Genomic DNA, 15,915 nt, shown 5'->3' with positions numbered 1-15,915 from the left:
AGCTTCATTGAATGTGATTGTGATTAGGAGTTTCTAGGCCAAAAAAAAGCCATCAATTATTGGGCATTATGTAATAGCTAAATTGGATTTAAATCTGATTTTATTTTTATAAAAAACATATATACAGGAAATTTTAATTTAACTAATTAATTTTATTCTCCCTCTTTTCTTCCTTTTTCCTTTCCTTCTGTCCCTCCATTCTTCCCAAGATTCCCACATGAATCAATGGCAGAGGTAGCACTAGGACCTAATGTTCCTGTCTCCCGATGGATCATTTTGCATTGTCCAACATCAGAATTCTGACTTTACTATTGAGTTTGGGGGACACACTGAAGATCCCTTGTACAGAGTGATTTCTGAAAACCTAGACAGGGGCCTGCTTGGCAAAATTAACTACACAACATCCCTTTTAAATGGAAAAAAAAGTTTATTTTTTCACAGTTGTCAAAAAATTCACATATAAAGAACAGGACAAAAATCTGAAATTGTATTTGTTCTTTTATTTCACATTTTGAAACAAAAGTTAACAAGTGACATGATGCCAATAATGCTTTCTAGATGGGAATGCAAACAAAAGCAAATCCTCTACTATATAGATGTCACCAAGTATCCTTTCCTATTCTTTTCCCAACCCAAGGCAACGGGAATTCTAGGTTTCTTCCATGTGGAACTTTTAGCATGGAGAAGTAGGAACTAAAGACTATCCTGTTCTAGTTCTCTGCATGAACAAACTTGGCTTTTAATAATTTAAGGACTGCTCTATAGAGAAGGGTAGTACCCAGCTGCCAGAATGCCACTTTCTTGGACATAATTGCATCCCTCAAAGATGAAACTATCAATCAACTCCATTCCCAACCATTGTTTAGAATTACACTTGGGATTCTCTAATGTAGCCATCATTGGTGTTTGGTATAAGTCTAAGAAGCAAGGATGCCATCTTCATCTTGTCTTCCTGTAGGAGTGTTGCTGTATTCACAAACGTTGCCCACTAGCTGGACCCTGCTTGTTCAGTGTTACATTTTACTGGGATCCCTACTTCTTCATCTTTGGCTCACCCTGGACAAAGTTTCTTTAACTAGCAACTGACACCAAATCAACAAACTCAGCATTATTTTGCCAAACCTGTTCCACTTCCTTCAATCTTCTAGTGCCTGACTCTTACTTATATCACATTTGTCACAGTGAAAATATGGAGGAGTAGGGGAAAAGGAAAAAAGGAGACTTTCATCCTAACCAGTTTCCACTTGGGTAAGGTCAGGGAAACACTGAGATCTCTCTCCTGAAAGATTGTTCTTTTGCAGAGGAAGCTTATAAATGACAGGCACCCACTGAAGTCAAACAGGGTGCATTGTCCTTTGATTAAGATGGATCAGAAAATTTTTCTTTGGAATAAGGATAGAGTCAATTTATTGTAATTTTCCTGTCTTAGGAGCAAAAATCAAAATGATAGAGTCATAGATATTGGTGTTATATCCCTCAACACAATGCCTCAGTGCACATCCTGTAATTTGAGGACCCAGATTTTCATATTTGCAATATCTGGAGAGAATTCAGGCAGGGCAATGATGAGACCCTTACACATTGAGCTTTCTGACCACTTCAACAACTTTGGGATTCCCAACATCGTCACCTGGGAAGAAAGAAGAAAAGAATAAACAAGATATGACCATTATATATAACTAGCTCTAAGACTCTGAACTAATGTGTTTGGAAGGATATTAAACTATATGCTCCATTCTCTTGACATAGGCAAAAGGATTGAGCCTCAGAGAGGGCTACAGAGAATTAGTGATATAAACTATGAAGGGCAACAGATTTATTGTCTGAAGACTTGGTTTTTGGCTCCAATTATTTTCTAGCCTGGTATTTTCAGTCCATTGAGGAGGATTCATCTTGATCTTAAAATTGTTCACATTACATGACTTTGTAATATCTCTTTACTGTCTGGGTAGGAAGAAAGCTTTAAAAATTTTTTTTTAACATTTCCTATTTACTTATTTGTTTATAGATGTTATCTTTCCCTAAAGAATATAAATTCCTTGAAAATAGGAACTTTCTTTTTTTTAAAATAAATTTTTATATTCTGTTTTTATATTGCTTTTATCCTGCTCCCCACTCCTACTCCAGTTCCGTCCCTCCCAGAGAGCTGTTGTTTATATTTTTTAAAAGGAAAAAAGGAGGAAAACATCAAATCTATCAAATTTGAGCTCTGCAAATGAGTGGGGTAAGGTAATTTCTCATGTGAAGGAAGAAAAACATTGTGAACAATGCCTAGAAAATCATAAAGGAACATCATCTATGTAGTAATCTTCACAGATTATAGACAGGAACATGAATGTGATATCTCTGCTTTAGAGGATTTTTGAACTTGGCTAATGTTTTCACAGTGAGAGGGAACTTTCTGTCATAATGGGCAACATGGAAGACTGCTTACATTTGTGCTTTCTGTTGGAAGAGGGGAGTTCAGCTGTACCACTCCATTCTGTGGCCAAGAGGTGAAGAAAGCATACACAGCAGATTTCTTTGTGGTGTACCTGTAGAAAACAGTCACCACACACTTATCCAAGTAGGCAGCCTTCACTTTTTAACTTAACCTATGAGAGTCCATTTCCATTGATAAGTCTTGTATCTAGATGAATATCTAGAACTTGGGAAATCTTTTTGAATTTAAAAGCTGGTAGCATTCTTTTTATGATTTTCCTTCCCTCTCAATCAATTTATCAGCAATTCATCAAATGAATATAAGGTAGACTCTCTCTCTCTCTCTTTTTTTAACTTTATAGCTTTTTATTTAGAAGACATATGCATGGGTAATTTTTTAGCATTGACCCTTGCAAAATCTTCTGTTCCAACTTTCCCTCTTCTTCCCCCCCTCAGATGTTAGGTAGTTTCATACACGCTAAATATGTTAAAGTATATGTTAAATACAAAATATGCATACATATGTATAGTTATCTTGCTGCACAAGAAAAATCGGATTTAGAAATAAGGTAAAAATAACCTGAGAAGGAAAACAAAAATGCAAGCAGACAAAAACAGAAGGAATAGAAATGCTATGTTCTAGTCCACACTCATTTACCATAGTTCTTTCTCTGGATGTAGCTGATTCTCTTCATTATTGAACAATTGGAACTGATTTGGTTCATCTCATTGTTGAAGAGAGCCACTAAACTATCTTTTAATAGACAGATTATCTTGGGATCCTAGAGAGTGCTGGAAATGGACTTCAGAGGCATTTTACATAAAAGAAAAAGGAAACCCAGGTAGGATCTCAACCTAAGTGGTCCTCTGCTCCAAAGCCAGTACTCTGTCCCCTGCACCACCATGGTGAGTCATAATGCTATTTTACCAATCACAACCATTTAAGGATGGGTTGGAATGGGGAAAGAACCTGCTAAAAGCATGACAGAAGACTTATTTGGACCCAAAGCATCTGTAGATTAACTGAGAATAAAAAGGTAGCTTCAGGAAAAATCATTTTACTTCTGAGTCTGCCATTTCCTCATTTGAAAAAAAAAATGAGAGGGCTAAGAATAGCTCTATAGAAGGTTCACAGTTTCCCTTTGTGATAAAGAAATGATGATGTTTTATGATTACTTAGTGAGTTTGCAAGTTATGAAGACCATGACAGTTTTAGATTATAGAACCCAGAGATTGTTTTTATAGAGTTAGTGGCAAAGCTGAACCTCAAAAACCCAGAATTCTTCACCTCCAGTCTAGGGTATTCTTCTCACATAGCATCTTTTCTGGAGCCTCTTTTTGCCTATCATATTTAAGATTATAACCTCTAGCTGAGGGCTATCACTCACTTAGAAAAATTTTATTAAGGTTTGCATTAGAGAAGTAACTGAACCTGGAGTTCATCTACCCCAAATGTGGTTCATAAAGAGTGTGTAAATTTGGATAGAGAAAAAAAAATTATGTTCATTATAACATACTTGGTTTTCTTTGAAATCTGTGGTATTTTACTTTGCACATTTAAAATCATTTTTCTTAGAAGGGATTCAAAAATTTCACTGGACTGCCAAATATATCTACAACACAAAAAGGCCAAGAAGTCTTGAACTAGAGCAAGCTGATAGGATTTGCTGAATTCTTAATGGACAGAAGGGTTCAACCTGAGGGGAATCAGGAAGCTTCTGAAAATTGCTGGGGTCAGCATGCAGGGGAGCTCAGGGAGACTTTTGGTTATGGGGTAAATAGTAAGCCACGTTTGGATCCACAGATCCTCACCTAGTGACTCCCAAATGCAAAGGAAAGCAGCTTACTATACAGTGGTGGTGTTTTTTTTCCATTTGCACTCTCCATGGGTTAGAAGCATACATCCCTTCTCCATTGATGCTCAACCAGCTCCCCACAGAACGGAGCCCTTCTTCAAAAATAGGGGGGATGATACCATCTTTTGTTGGTCCAACATTGATCAGATAATTGCCTCCAAAGGACACAACTTCAATTAGTTCCTGGACAGAAGAAAAAAACAATAAAGAAAGTGAAGTGTCTCACTAATTAATAGTGATACTGGAAACATTGCTCAGAAACTCATAAATGTTAAACAACAACCAAACAGCCATGGACACGTTCTCTGTTTCTTAGATTCTTTCAGATCATGGAGATGAGATTCATAGACAAAAAGTCCTTTCACACTAAGGGCTAGAAGGATTTTTGAAATATATATCATCTAAGTGGGAAGAGACCCAAGTAAACCCATTAAATATTTTTCATTCTTACTATATACCAAGTACTGTGATAGGTACTGGCAATACAAGAAGGAAAAAGAATAGGGTGCATTGGCTAGAGCACAAGCTCTGAAATCAGGATAGAGCACAGGTTCTAACCTTGGGAGGATCTGAATTCATATCCGGCCTCAAGATACTTACTAATTGTGTGACTCTAGGCAAGTCACTTAATCTCAATTGCATCCAGAAAAAAAGAAGAAAAAGAATGATACCAATTCATAGAGTCATTACAATGGGGAAGATAAAGATTTTGATACACCATGAATCAAAAATGAATCAATTCAATATGTAGAAACACAGAGAAGTTTGGAAGGAAGAGCACAGGGGTGGGAAAAGCCTCCATGGAGAAGATGGTGTCAGAATTCAGAAGACTCTTAGAACCCAGAATGTCAGAGCAGGAAGAGTTCTGAGAATTCAGAATGTCAGAGTTGGGAAGACTCTTGGTACAAAAAATGTCGGAACAGGGAAAAACCTTAGAATTCATAATACAGAGGGTGAGCTAGTCCAGTCTCCTAACTGTAGAGATGAAAAAGCACACTCAAGGAAGAGCTCATGTAGCTAAGACCCAAACCCTGTTCTCCTGATTCCTACTGTCTTTCCCCTATGTCCTCCTCTCTCCATCCCTGTTCAGAAGACCAAAGTCAAAGCAGATCTTACCGAAATGATTTCTAAATCAGTCATAACATTTTTGCTCTCCATTGTTCAGCGATATCCCCAGGCTTTCTTATCAAGGGTGGTGCACATCTCCCATTTGTGTTTTGGAAGAGTAGCTGGCTTATACTTATCCTGACATGTAAGGTAACCCCCATGATTACAGGGATTGCCCTTGCCCCATCGATCATTGACCACGATTTGATCCTAAAAGAAAGGGAGAGCCGAGTCACTAGGGAGGAAGCCACATGGATTCTTTTGCCTATAGTTATAAAAGAAAATTGAGAGGGGCAGCTAGGTGGTGCAGTGGGTAGACCACCAGCCCTGAAGTCAGGAGGACCTGAGTTTAAATCTGCCCTCAGACACTTAACACTTCCTGGCTGTGTGATCTTGGGTGAGTCACTTAACCCCAAATGCCTCAGCCAAAAAAAAGAAAATTGACCAGGTTTTCTTGGCTGACTTTGCAATTCAGAAATTTATTCTGTTAAGTAAAGATAGATGGTCCTCACATGACAAGAATGCACAGTCCTTCACCATCCTTGCTATGTTCCCGTTCCTGTACTCTAGCTTATTCTTGCTCTTCTTAAGCTGTGGGGGCCAGAATTGATCGTGTTCTTCCAGATGAGGTCAGAAAACCAAACAGGAGGATTATTACTTCTCTATTCTTGGAAACTTAGCCCTTCTTTATGTAACTCAAGATCCCATTATCTTTTTCTTCTCTCACATCACATTGCTGGCTCATGTGAAATTTATAGTTCACTGAATCTGCAGCCTGTTTTCAGAACAATTGTTGTCTGTTTATTCCTCCCTTTCCCTATCTTACACTGGTGAAGATGACATTTGTTCCCAAGTGAAGACTTAATATTCAGCCCTCTTAATTCCATTTTGTTAGATTTAGCCCAGGGCATCCAGTGCATTAGCTATCTTTACTAGCTTTCTCTTAGACCTACTGGGATCCATCCTATATTCATGGATCATATAGACTATATTGTATTATAGTTGTGTGCATGTGATTTAGTTCTCCAACTAAACTGTCTTATCAACACGTATGTAAATAGTAGGCTCTTCATAAAACATCACTGGCAAAAATGAAATGAAATTTACATTACTAATCCTTGGCTCCAGATCTAAAGGACTGCTCTGGATGTCATCTAAGACTCCATGTTAGGGAACAATTCTTTTCAACATCTGCCAAGTACAATGGTATAGGAACTTGAATTTCTTACTCTTCCTCCAGTCTCACAAAACATCCCCACAGTAGCACGCTGCATCCCACACCCCTCCAAGCTTCCTTAGTTCCCATCCAGAATTCTTTTCTCTTCTGAAAAATCATGGAGGAAAAGGAAAAATATGGTGGTTCCAGGCCCTAGCTCACTCAACCTTCTGCTGTCACAACCAGTCATTAACCAGTCACCCACCTTCACAGGGCTGTCATTGTACAGCTAGGTGAGGAACTCTGTGTCAGGAAGTGTCAGGGGCTTCCCATTCTCCATCAGACCAGATCAGGTCAGGTTTATATCCGAAAGACGCATGGAAGGGTAACATGCTGGAAGTTGAACACTGACTGGACTATTTTCCTTGCTTCACAAGGCTGAAACCACGGAGGTCAAGGACCTTGCAGAGGAGCAGTGTAGAGAGAGCTCCTTTGGAGTCAGAAACTTGGGTTCAAGTCCTTCCCCTAGACTAGACTATACTGTTAAATTGCTTCATCTCTGAGGATCCGAAGACACTCTGTAAATAGAGGCCTTCTGCTTTGGGAAGCAAGCTCTTCACTGATAGATCCCTACTCCAAGAAGGTGACATACTTGGCAAGAAAAAAAAGAGGGGGCCTTTGCAACCACAGAATGTTATTTCTGGACCCATTTTCAGAGCAGTGTTAATGGGCTTACTCTAGCCTTTAAACTTCATAGAAATTATTGGTTACTTGGAGGTATAGGAAGACCCTTACCTCTTGATAAGACCGCACCCAGAGCTCAGTGGAATGCCTGTCCCCTGAGAAGATATTTTTGAAGCAATAAAAATAAATGCCCGTACCTTCTGTTTCTCTAGCCCTTTAGGGGTACAAAACCTCATGAAATGGGAATAGTAGTATAAATTCAATAATCCGATTTTTATGGAGGATAAAAACTCTAGGTCAGAGAAGTTCTTACCTATTCACAAGATCAACTATTTCTGGTAGGATCTTGGCCTGGACAAAACTCTGGGTGGTGAAGTTGTTTGTCTTGTCAAGCACATACAAGGGATGAAACCATTCCAGAAGTGAGTGGTAGAGACCATAATGGATATGCCTAAAAAATATGAAGCAGTAAGAATCATCTCAAGGAGTTTTTTCCCCCTGAGGCAGTTGCAGTTAAGTGATTTGCCTAGGGCCACACAGCTAGGAAGTGTTAAGTGTCTGAGATCATATTTGCACTGGAGTCTTCCTGACATCACAGCTGGTGCTTTATCCACTGTGCCCCCTAACAGCAGCGCCCTCTAGGAATTTTTTAAAGGCCAACTTTAAAAAACAAATAGTAATCACACAGTAATTTATATATTGTGATTTAAGCTTGAGAGACGGCCAAAAACTGACAAACTGGAAAGCCCTAGTCATAAAGATGAGTTGATCATATCTGTATCTCTTGTGCAAATTAAGTATTGAGTAAATTTTTTATTAAATTGAATATTTTTCTTTAATATGTTTGCTCCACTAAAAAGTATTTTTAAAAATGAACTAGAAATTATTTTTAGAACTTACTACCTCAATTTATTCAGAATTGTAACTGAAGCCACTGTGTAAACCACTATGGAAGAGTTCAGCTCAGTACCTGATACATACCAGTTCAGCAATTCATTTGCCTCTTTAAGTCTCATTTTCTTCATATGTAAAATAAATGGTTTTACTTAACCTGTGTCATCGTGGCCAAATCATTTTACTTTCTTCCAGAACTTAAGTTTCCTCCTGATCTCAGAGGTCCTACTGCTGAGCAAAAAAATGGTTCCTTGTGGTAGTTTGCTGACTCCCCCCAACATAGGACTTTACTTTAATACCTGATAAATGCCTTTCTGGAGGCATTTCCTTTCTGGAGGGAATATTGAATTGAATATTGAAAAATTTACCTAAGAATTATGAAATGGGTTGTGTGAGACTAATAGTTGAATTGCTTATGTCAATGACCAGAAATATATTCAAGACAGAATTTGAGAAGAGTGCATACTGATATATAAAATTATTTTAATGATTGATACACAAATTATTAATACTAACCATCATTACTAATATTATGTATTTTTTGTAATGATGTCTTTGAATTTTGCAAAGTAATAGATTTAGCCTTATTAGCCTTGGGTATTGGTGATCTGAAAATAATTACTATCGTATAATTGCCTTCTAAAATTAGAAAAGAAGGTAAATGGTCATTAATTCTATGACAGGGATTTTTAAATTAACAACCTGTTATTATACTGTTGGTGGAACTGTGAACCTGTCCATCCATTCTGGAGAGCAGTTTGGAACTATGCCCTCAAAAGTTATTAAACTGTGCATAATGCCCCTTGAGTCAGCAATAACACTAGTAAGTCTATATCCCCAAAAAATAAAAGAAAGAGAAAAAGTATCTATATATACCAAAAATATTTATAGTAGCTCTTTTTTGTGGTGGTAAAAACAAATTTAAAACCCCCCCACAACTTAGAAGGAGGGGGAGAAATTCATCAATCGAACAAATTATGGTATATAGGAAAGTGATGGGATATTATTGTGGTATAAGAAATGAGAAAGCTGGTGGTTTCAGAAATATTTGGGAAGACTTGTATGAACTGTTGCAGAATGAGGTAAGCAGAATCAGGAAAAAATTAACAATAATATCCTAAAGACAAAGTACTCTGAAAGATTTAGAAATGAATAGCATCTAATGAATAAAGTCCAACCACAATTTCATGGTGAAACCATATTATTCATTTCCTTATAGAAAGGACAGGTTGACACATGACTAATATGATCATTTGTTTTGCTTTTCTATATATAGAGATTTTTTTTCTTGTTTTCTCAGTGGGGGAAGGAGTGGTAGAGAAAAAATGAGAATCTGAAAAAAAAAGAAACAGAAGTTAACAATCCCAACTTATTACTTCCCAGCACTCACTACTGTAGGACAGGGGTTAGCAAACTTTTTCTAAAAGGGCCAGACAATAGGCAAAACTGAGCATAATACATAGGTACTTGTATAACAGGGGCAACTATGTGGCACAGAACATGGAGCACTGCACTTAGAATCAGGAAGATTTATTTTGGATTGAGTTCAAATCCAGCCTCAGACACTACTTACTAGCACAGTGACCATGAGCAAGTGTCTTAATCCTGTCTGCTTCAGTTTCCTCCTCTGTAAAATGAGCTAGAGAAGGAAATGGCAAACCACTCCTGTATTTTTGCTAAGAAAACACCAAATGGGATCACAGAGAGTCAGACATGACTGAAATGACTCAACAACAATTCATATAACAAGAGAGAAATTTCATTTATGTAGTTCTTTTTTATCAGAAAAATTCAACATATAGTATTAATAATAAGTATAACTTTTGTAATATAGTAAGAATGGAATTCTATTTTTTTAAGGGGGTGATAACATTTTGCTTAGTTGGGATCCAACGTTAATATTCCCTATCATCAAACTGATTACAAATGTTCCTCAGTTAATGCTGGTCTGTGCTGAAATTTGATAGATTTCCTCTTTGAAAATGTCTTTTCACGTAGCTGGGTACTGCCAATTATTGTTATATGTCCAAGAACATATAATTTTAATTGAGCTGAAGGATTAATAGCCTTAAACAAGTCTGTGTTATCTAGACTCATTTCTTTAACTGCTGCAAGGAAACACAATTTAATTAACTCACCATTGGTAAATGGGTTTTCTTCCTTCCTTAACAAATTAACTACTAAGAAAATGATTTTGATTGTAGCCTCATTTTCATTTTTTAATTCTTGCCAAGAAATTCTGCCATGTTGCAATAGTCTCTTTTCAATTTTCTAATTTTTCTGATTCTTGCTTTCCCGTGGGTTAGGAATAGTGTGATGAGGGCTGAATCTAATAGATATATATTATATTCTCTTAGAACAGTTAAATGCCAGTACATAATAAACATAATACTTTACCATCTAATTTGATAACAAAATGATCCATACTCCTCTATGCCTTAATAGCACAACATTCGAAACCCACTTTTCTTGTTTACATATATGGTAATGGGAAGCAAAAAAAAGGTTGAAATAATGTGATATGTGTGACACTTGAAATACCTTCTAGTTGTAACAGCATCACTGAATTGCTGCATCAAAGTGAGGAAAGAACCAATACCGATACTCAAACTGTATGATTGCTATGCAAAATCAGTCGTAATAGGAAAATAAGTGAGTATGGCTGTGTTTCCATAAAACTTTATTAATGGTTGCTGAAAATTAAATTTCATCTATTTTCATATATCATGAAATATTTTCTCCCTTTGATTTTTCCAACCATTTAAAAATGCAAAAACCATTCTTAGTTCATGAGTTATACAAAAACAGGGTTGAAGTTTGCCTATCCTTGCTCTAAGACTTCACTTCCTGGACTGATAATTTAGAAACCTTAGCCAGCCCCAGAATTTCTCATTAATTAGGAGAATCAAGAGTGATTTAATTGGATACATTTGTCATAAAGCCAATACTACAGCTTCATTTTGGAATATACTTATAAAGACTTATGTACTTATGTTGGTGCTATCTGAAAAAGTCAATGTCCTTATATTAGGAATCTGTTGAAATCCAGTGGGTTTGGGAGAGCTCTTTGCCAATTCTGCCTCTATATTAATAAGTGAGATTGTCTGGTAGACTGTGACACTTCAGTGGTACAGAGAAGGCCCGTTGAGTTATCAGGTGTGAGCTATATTCGATGTTCTCACTTATCAATGAGGGACTCAAAGATCTCTGTTGGAATCTTTATAAATTGTTAAGTCATTAGAGTTGATAGAGACAATAATTATCTAATTTAGCATGGTTCAGTATCATTGATCTGATCTTACAAGGAGATGTTTTAGGCCAGAACCTGAAACAAGGTACTAAGTAGAACTAATTGATACAATGCTTGTGTTCACACCTTTGGAGAGCTCATATAAGCAAGAAGTATTTAAGTAGTCATTGGAGTTCACAAGTATGGGAGATTCACAAAGGATCTCTTCTGCTCTATCTCCATGGAATTATGCCTAAAAGTTATTAAGTGGGGAATGCAGTAATGCAGTTTTCATACCACTGGCTCCTCAAGAGAACTTGGACCCTAATTCAGCCATCCTGAGAAGGATGCTTGTGGGATTAAATAATCCAGAATGATGTGTGGAAGATTGAAATTCCTTCTCCCTGTGGAGTTTACTTATGCTCCTGGAATAATGATTGAGATTGGATCTGGAATAGAGACTCAATGGACTTTATAACATTGACAACCATAATTGCAGTATGCATTAGTTTTTTAAATTTTTGAATTTTAAATTTTAAAAATTTTAGCTTTTTATTTTTAAAATATATGCATAGTTTTCAACATTCACCACTACAAAACCTTTTGCTTTAATTTTTTTTCCTTTCTTCTCCCATCCCCTTCTTTAGACAGCAAGTAATCCAATATACGTTAAACATGTGCAATTCTTCTATTCATATTTCCACAATTATCATGCTCAGTGTGTGTAAAAATTTGAGATAAAGATATAATTGCAATATGTGTAAGATTAATTGGACTGAACCTATAAGGATGAGTTATATTTGAAGTTACATAAAATGGAAATTGAGTACATTGCCCATCATTGTGGAATGGCTAAATAAGTTATGGTATTTGAATATAATGGAATATTAAATTGTTCTATAAGAAATGATGAGCAGGCTGATTTCAGAAAAGCCTGGAAAGACTTATATGAACCAATGCTTAGTGAAGTGAACAGAATCAGGAGTGGATTGGATACAGTAAAAGATTATGTGATGATCAACTATGACAGATTCAGCTCTTCTTAGAAATACAGTGATCCTAGACAATTGCAATAGACTTGGGATAGAAAATGCCATCTGTATCCAGAGAAAGAACTATGGAGACTGAATGCAGAAAAAAGCATAGTATTTTCACTTTTTTGTTGTTTCTTTCTCATGGTTTTTCCCTTTTGTTTTGATTTTTCTTTCACAATGTGACTATTATGTAAATATGTTTAAAATGATTGTACATGTAACCTATATCAAATTGCTTGCTCTTTTGAGAAGGAAAGAGGGAAGGAAGAGAAAGAGAAAAAATTTGGAACGCAAATCTTACAAAAGTGAATGTTGAAAACTATCTATATATTTGCATAAATATTTTTATTTGTATCTTATTTTTATTTCTATTTTATTATACAATACAAATAAATCTATGTTATTTGTATTTATAATATCTTTATATTTGTATATATGTATCTTTATATAATGTAATTGGAAAAAATAAAATACCATTAAGTAAAAAAATTAAAAAGAAGTTACATTAGAATAATAGTATGGATTTTTGGAATTTTTCTTCTCTAATAGCTTTGGGTAAAAGGATCTGGGTATAAATTGACAAGGGCAATGGGTGGCACACTAGATAGAGTGCCAGGCCTGGAATCAGGAAAACTCCTTCATTAGCTCAAATCTGGCCTCAGATACTTATTAGCTGTGTGACCTTAGGCAAGTCACTTAACCTTGTTTGCCTCAATTTTTTTATCTGTAAAATAACCTGGAGAAGGAAATGCTAAGTCACTCCAGGATCATTTCTAAAAAAAATTCCAAATGGGGTCACAAAGAGTCAGACAACACTGAACAACAGCAAAAAATTGGCCAGCGGCAAACAGAATAATGTTAGTTTTCATTTCCAATTGTCCTTAAATTGGATGGTTTTGATCCATTCAGTGTTTTTGAGAAATGCTGCAAAGACAAAATTTGCAGGCTTTGACAACAGCTTGGGGAGTGAGATATAGTGAGGAATTCAAGATAACCCTAGATTGTAAGCTTGAGGATAGATAGATTTAAGAATGTTGAGCATGGTGATGGTAATTAGATCCACAGAATCTGATGAGATTACCAAAGGAAGAAATATAGAGGGAAAAGAGAAGAAGGCTATATGACATTTACAGTTAAAGGGCATGACCTGGATTGAATCTATCAAAGGAGACAAAGAGCAGTCAGCCAGAAAGGAGACCCAAGAGAGAGGTGTCCCAAAAATCCAGAGAGAAAAGAGCATTGAGGAGGAGGGAGTGATCAATAGTGTCAGAGGCTGCAGGGAGGTCAGGAAGGATGAGGATGGAGAAAAGTCCATTGGCTTTGGCAACTAAGAATCATTAGAAATTTTGGAGAGAGCCGTGTGGATGGAATGATAAGTTTAGAAGCCAGATTATAAAAGGTTAAGTGCCAGTGAGAGGAGAGAAAGTTTGGAGGAGTTCAACAGTAATGAGTGCAAGAGATCTGGGAATAAGAACACACTGTGAGGAACCCACTTCCCTTGAGGCTCCAGCTGAAGAGTCTTGTAGAAGGAGATAGAATAAGACAAAATTGGTGTCATCTTGTCTTCCAGACACTTTTCTCTGATCAGTTTATAATTATTCCTGTCAAGAATCAGGAGGCGAGAAGATGCTCATTATAACTGTCAACAAGTGGTGGAGCTGTGAACTGTCCAGCCATTGTGGAGAGCAGTTTGGAACTGTGCCCAAAGAGTTATCAAACTGTGCACACCCTTTGATCCAGCAGTGTTTCTACTGGGCTTATACCCCAAAGAGATCTTAAAGGAGAGAAAGGGACTCACTTGTACAAAAATGTTTGTGGCAGCCCTCTTTGTAGGGGCAAGAAACTGGAAACTGAGTGGATGCCCCTCAGTGGGAGAATGGCTTAATAAATTATGGTATATGAATGTTATGGAATATTATTGTTCTATAAGAAACAATCGGCAGGATGATTTCAGAGAGGTCTGGAGAGACTCACATCAACTGATGCTGAGTGAAATGAGCAGAACCGGGAGAACATTGTACACTGCAACAAGAAGATTATGTGATGATCAACTCTGATAGACAGAGCTCCCATCAACAATAAGATGATTCAGGCCAAATCCAATGATCTTGTTATCAATAATGTAGTGATTTAAGGCAATTTCAATAAATTTGTGATGGAGAGAGCCATCTGCAACCAGAGAGAAAACTATGAAAACTAAGTGTGGATCACAACATAGCATTTTCACTTTTTGTTGTTTGCTTGCTTTTTGTTTTCTTTCTCATTTTTTCCCTTTTTGAGCTAATTTTTCTTGTGTAGCATGATAATTGTGGAAATATGTATAGAAGAATTGCACGTGTTTAACATATATTGAATTGCTTGCTATCTAGGGGAGGGGGAAGGGGGAAAGAAGGGAGAAAAAATTTGGAATACAAGGTTTTGCAAGGGTGAATGTTGAAAATTATTTATTTTTTGGTGTTTTTTTTTTTTTTTTTTTTTTTCTGAGGCAGTTGGGATTAAGGGACTTGCCGAGGGTCACACAGCCAGGAAGTGTTAAGTGTCTGAGGTCAGATTTGAACTCAGATCCTCCTGACTTCAGGTTGGTGCTCTATCCACTGCACCACCTAGCTGCCTCTGAAAATTATTATACACATGTTTTTTAAAAATAAATGTCAACAAGATAATAAACATATATTAAGCATCTACTGTGTCCCAGGCACTGTGGTAAGCATTGGGGACACAAAGAAAAGCACAAATAAATACAATCTTTACTCTCAAGGAGTTTTCATTTGAATGAGGGACATTCCAGGATAAACAAAGAATAAGTCATAGCTGCTCAATTCTTTCTGTTTTCTGTGCAAAGAAGAATGAGTTTTCTATATGAAATGACAGAACAATGACTATCAGGGAGTTGATACCCTAGATAAGTTGTTGTTGTTTCCTTCCTCTTAGAAAGAAATGACATCACTCATGACATCATGGTTGATGTCTTACTTGCCCACGAATGGGATTTAAATGAGGCAGAGGGTCACAAAATCATCAGTCTCACTTTTTCTTCCAGTCACCCAAGTCCAGTAGCAAGGCAAAAGTCAAGGTGATGAACTGCATGCTCGGTACTTAAAGAAACGGCAGCTGTGTTTACTGAGCCATTTCTAATAATATTTAAAAGATCATGGAGAATGAAAGAGAGATCATAAGATCAGAGAATCACAAATGCCCTGATTTTCTTTTCTTTTCCTTACTTTTTTTTCTAAATACATGCAAAGATAGTTTTCAACATTTAACATTCACTTTTGCAAAAACCTGAGTTACAAATTTGTCTCCCTTCCCCCACCCCAATATAGCAAGCAATCTGATATAGGTTAGATATGTGCAATTTTTCTAAACATATTTCCATATTTGTCATACCGTGAAAAAATAAAAACATGAGAAAGGAAAAAAACCCAAACAAACAACAACAAAAAAAGAGGTGAAAATACTATGATCCACATTCAGTTTCCATAATTCTTTCTCTGGATGCAGATGGCTTTCTCCATAACAAATCTATTGGAATTG

At 36.6% G+C, this 15,915-nt stretch overlaps 1 pseudogene; it reads right to left on the bottom strand.

The window, feature by feature from the left end:
• Window positions 1-553: 553 nt before the first annotated feature.
• LOC127557513 (tissue alpha-L-fucosidase-like) lies at window positions 554-15,468 on the bottom strand (annotated as a pseudogene).
• Between the last annotated feature and the right edge of the window lie 447 nt (window positions 15,469-15,915).

This window comes from Antechinus flavipes, chromosome 3 (assembly GCF_016432865.1).
Source record: "Antechinus flavipes isolate AdamAnt ecotype Samford, QLD, Australia chromosome 3, AdamAnt_v2, whole genome shotgun sequence".
NCBI lineage: Eukaryota > Metazoa > Chordata > Mammalia > Dasyuromorphia > Dasyuridae > Antechinus > Antechinus flavipes.
Note: the sequence above shows the minus strand (reverse complement) of the source record. Positions and strands in the feature narration are given on the sequence as shown.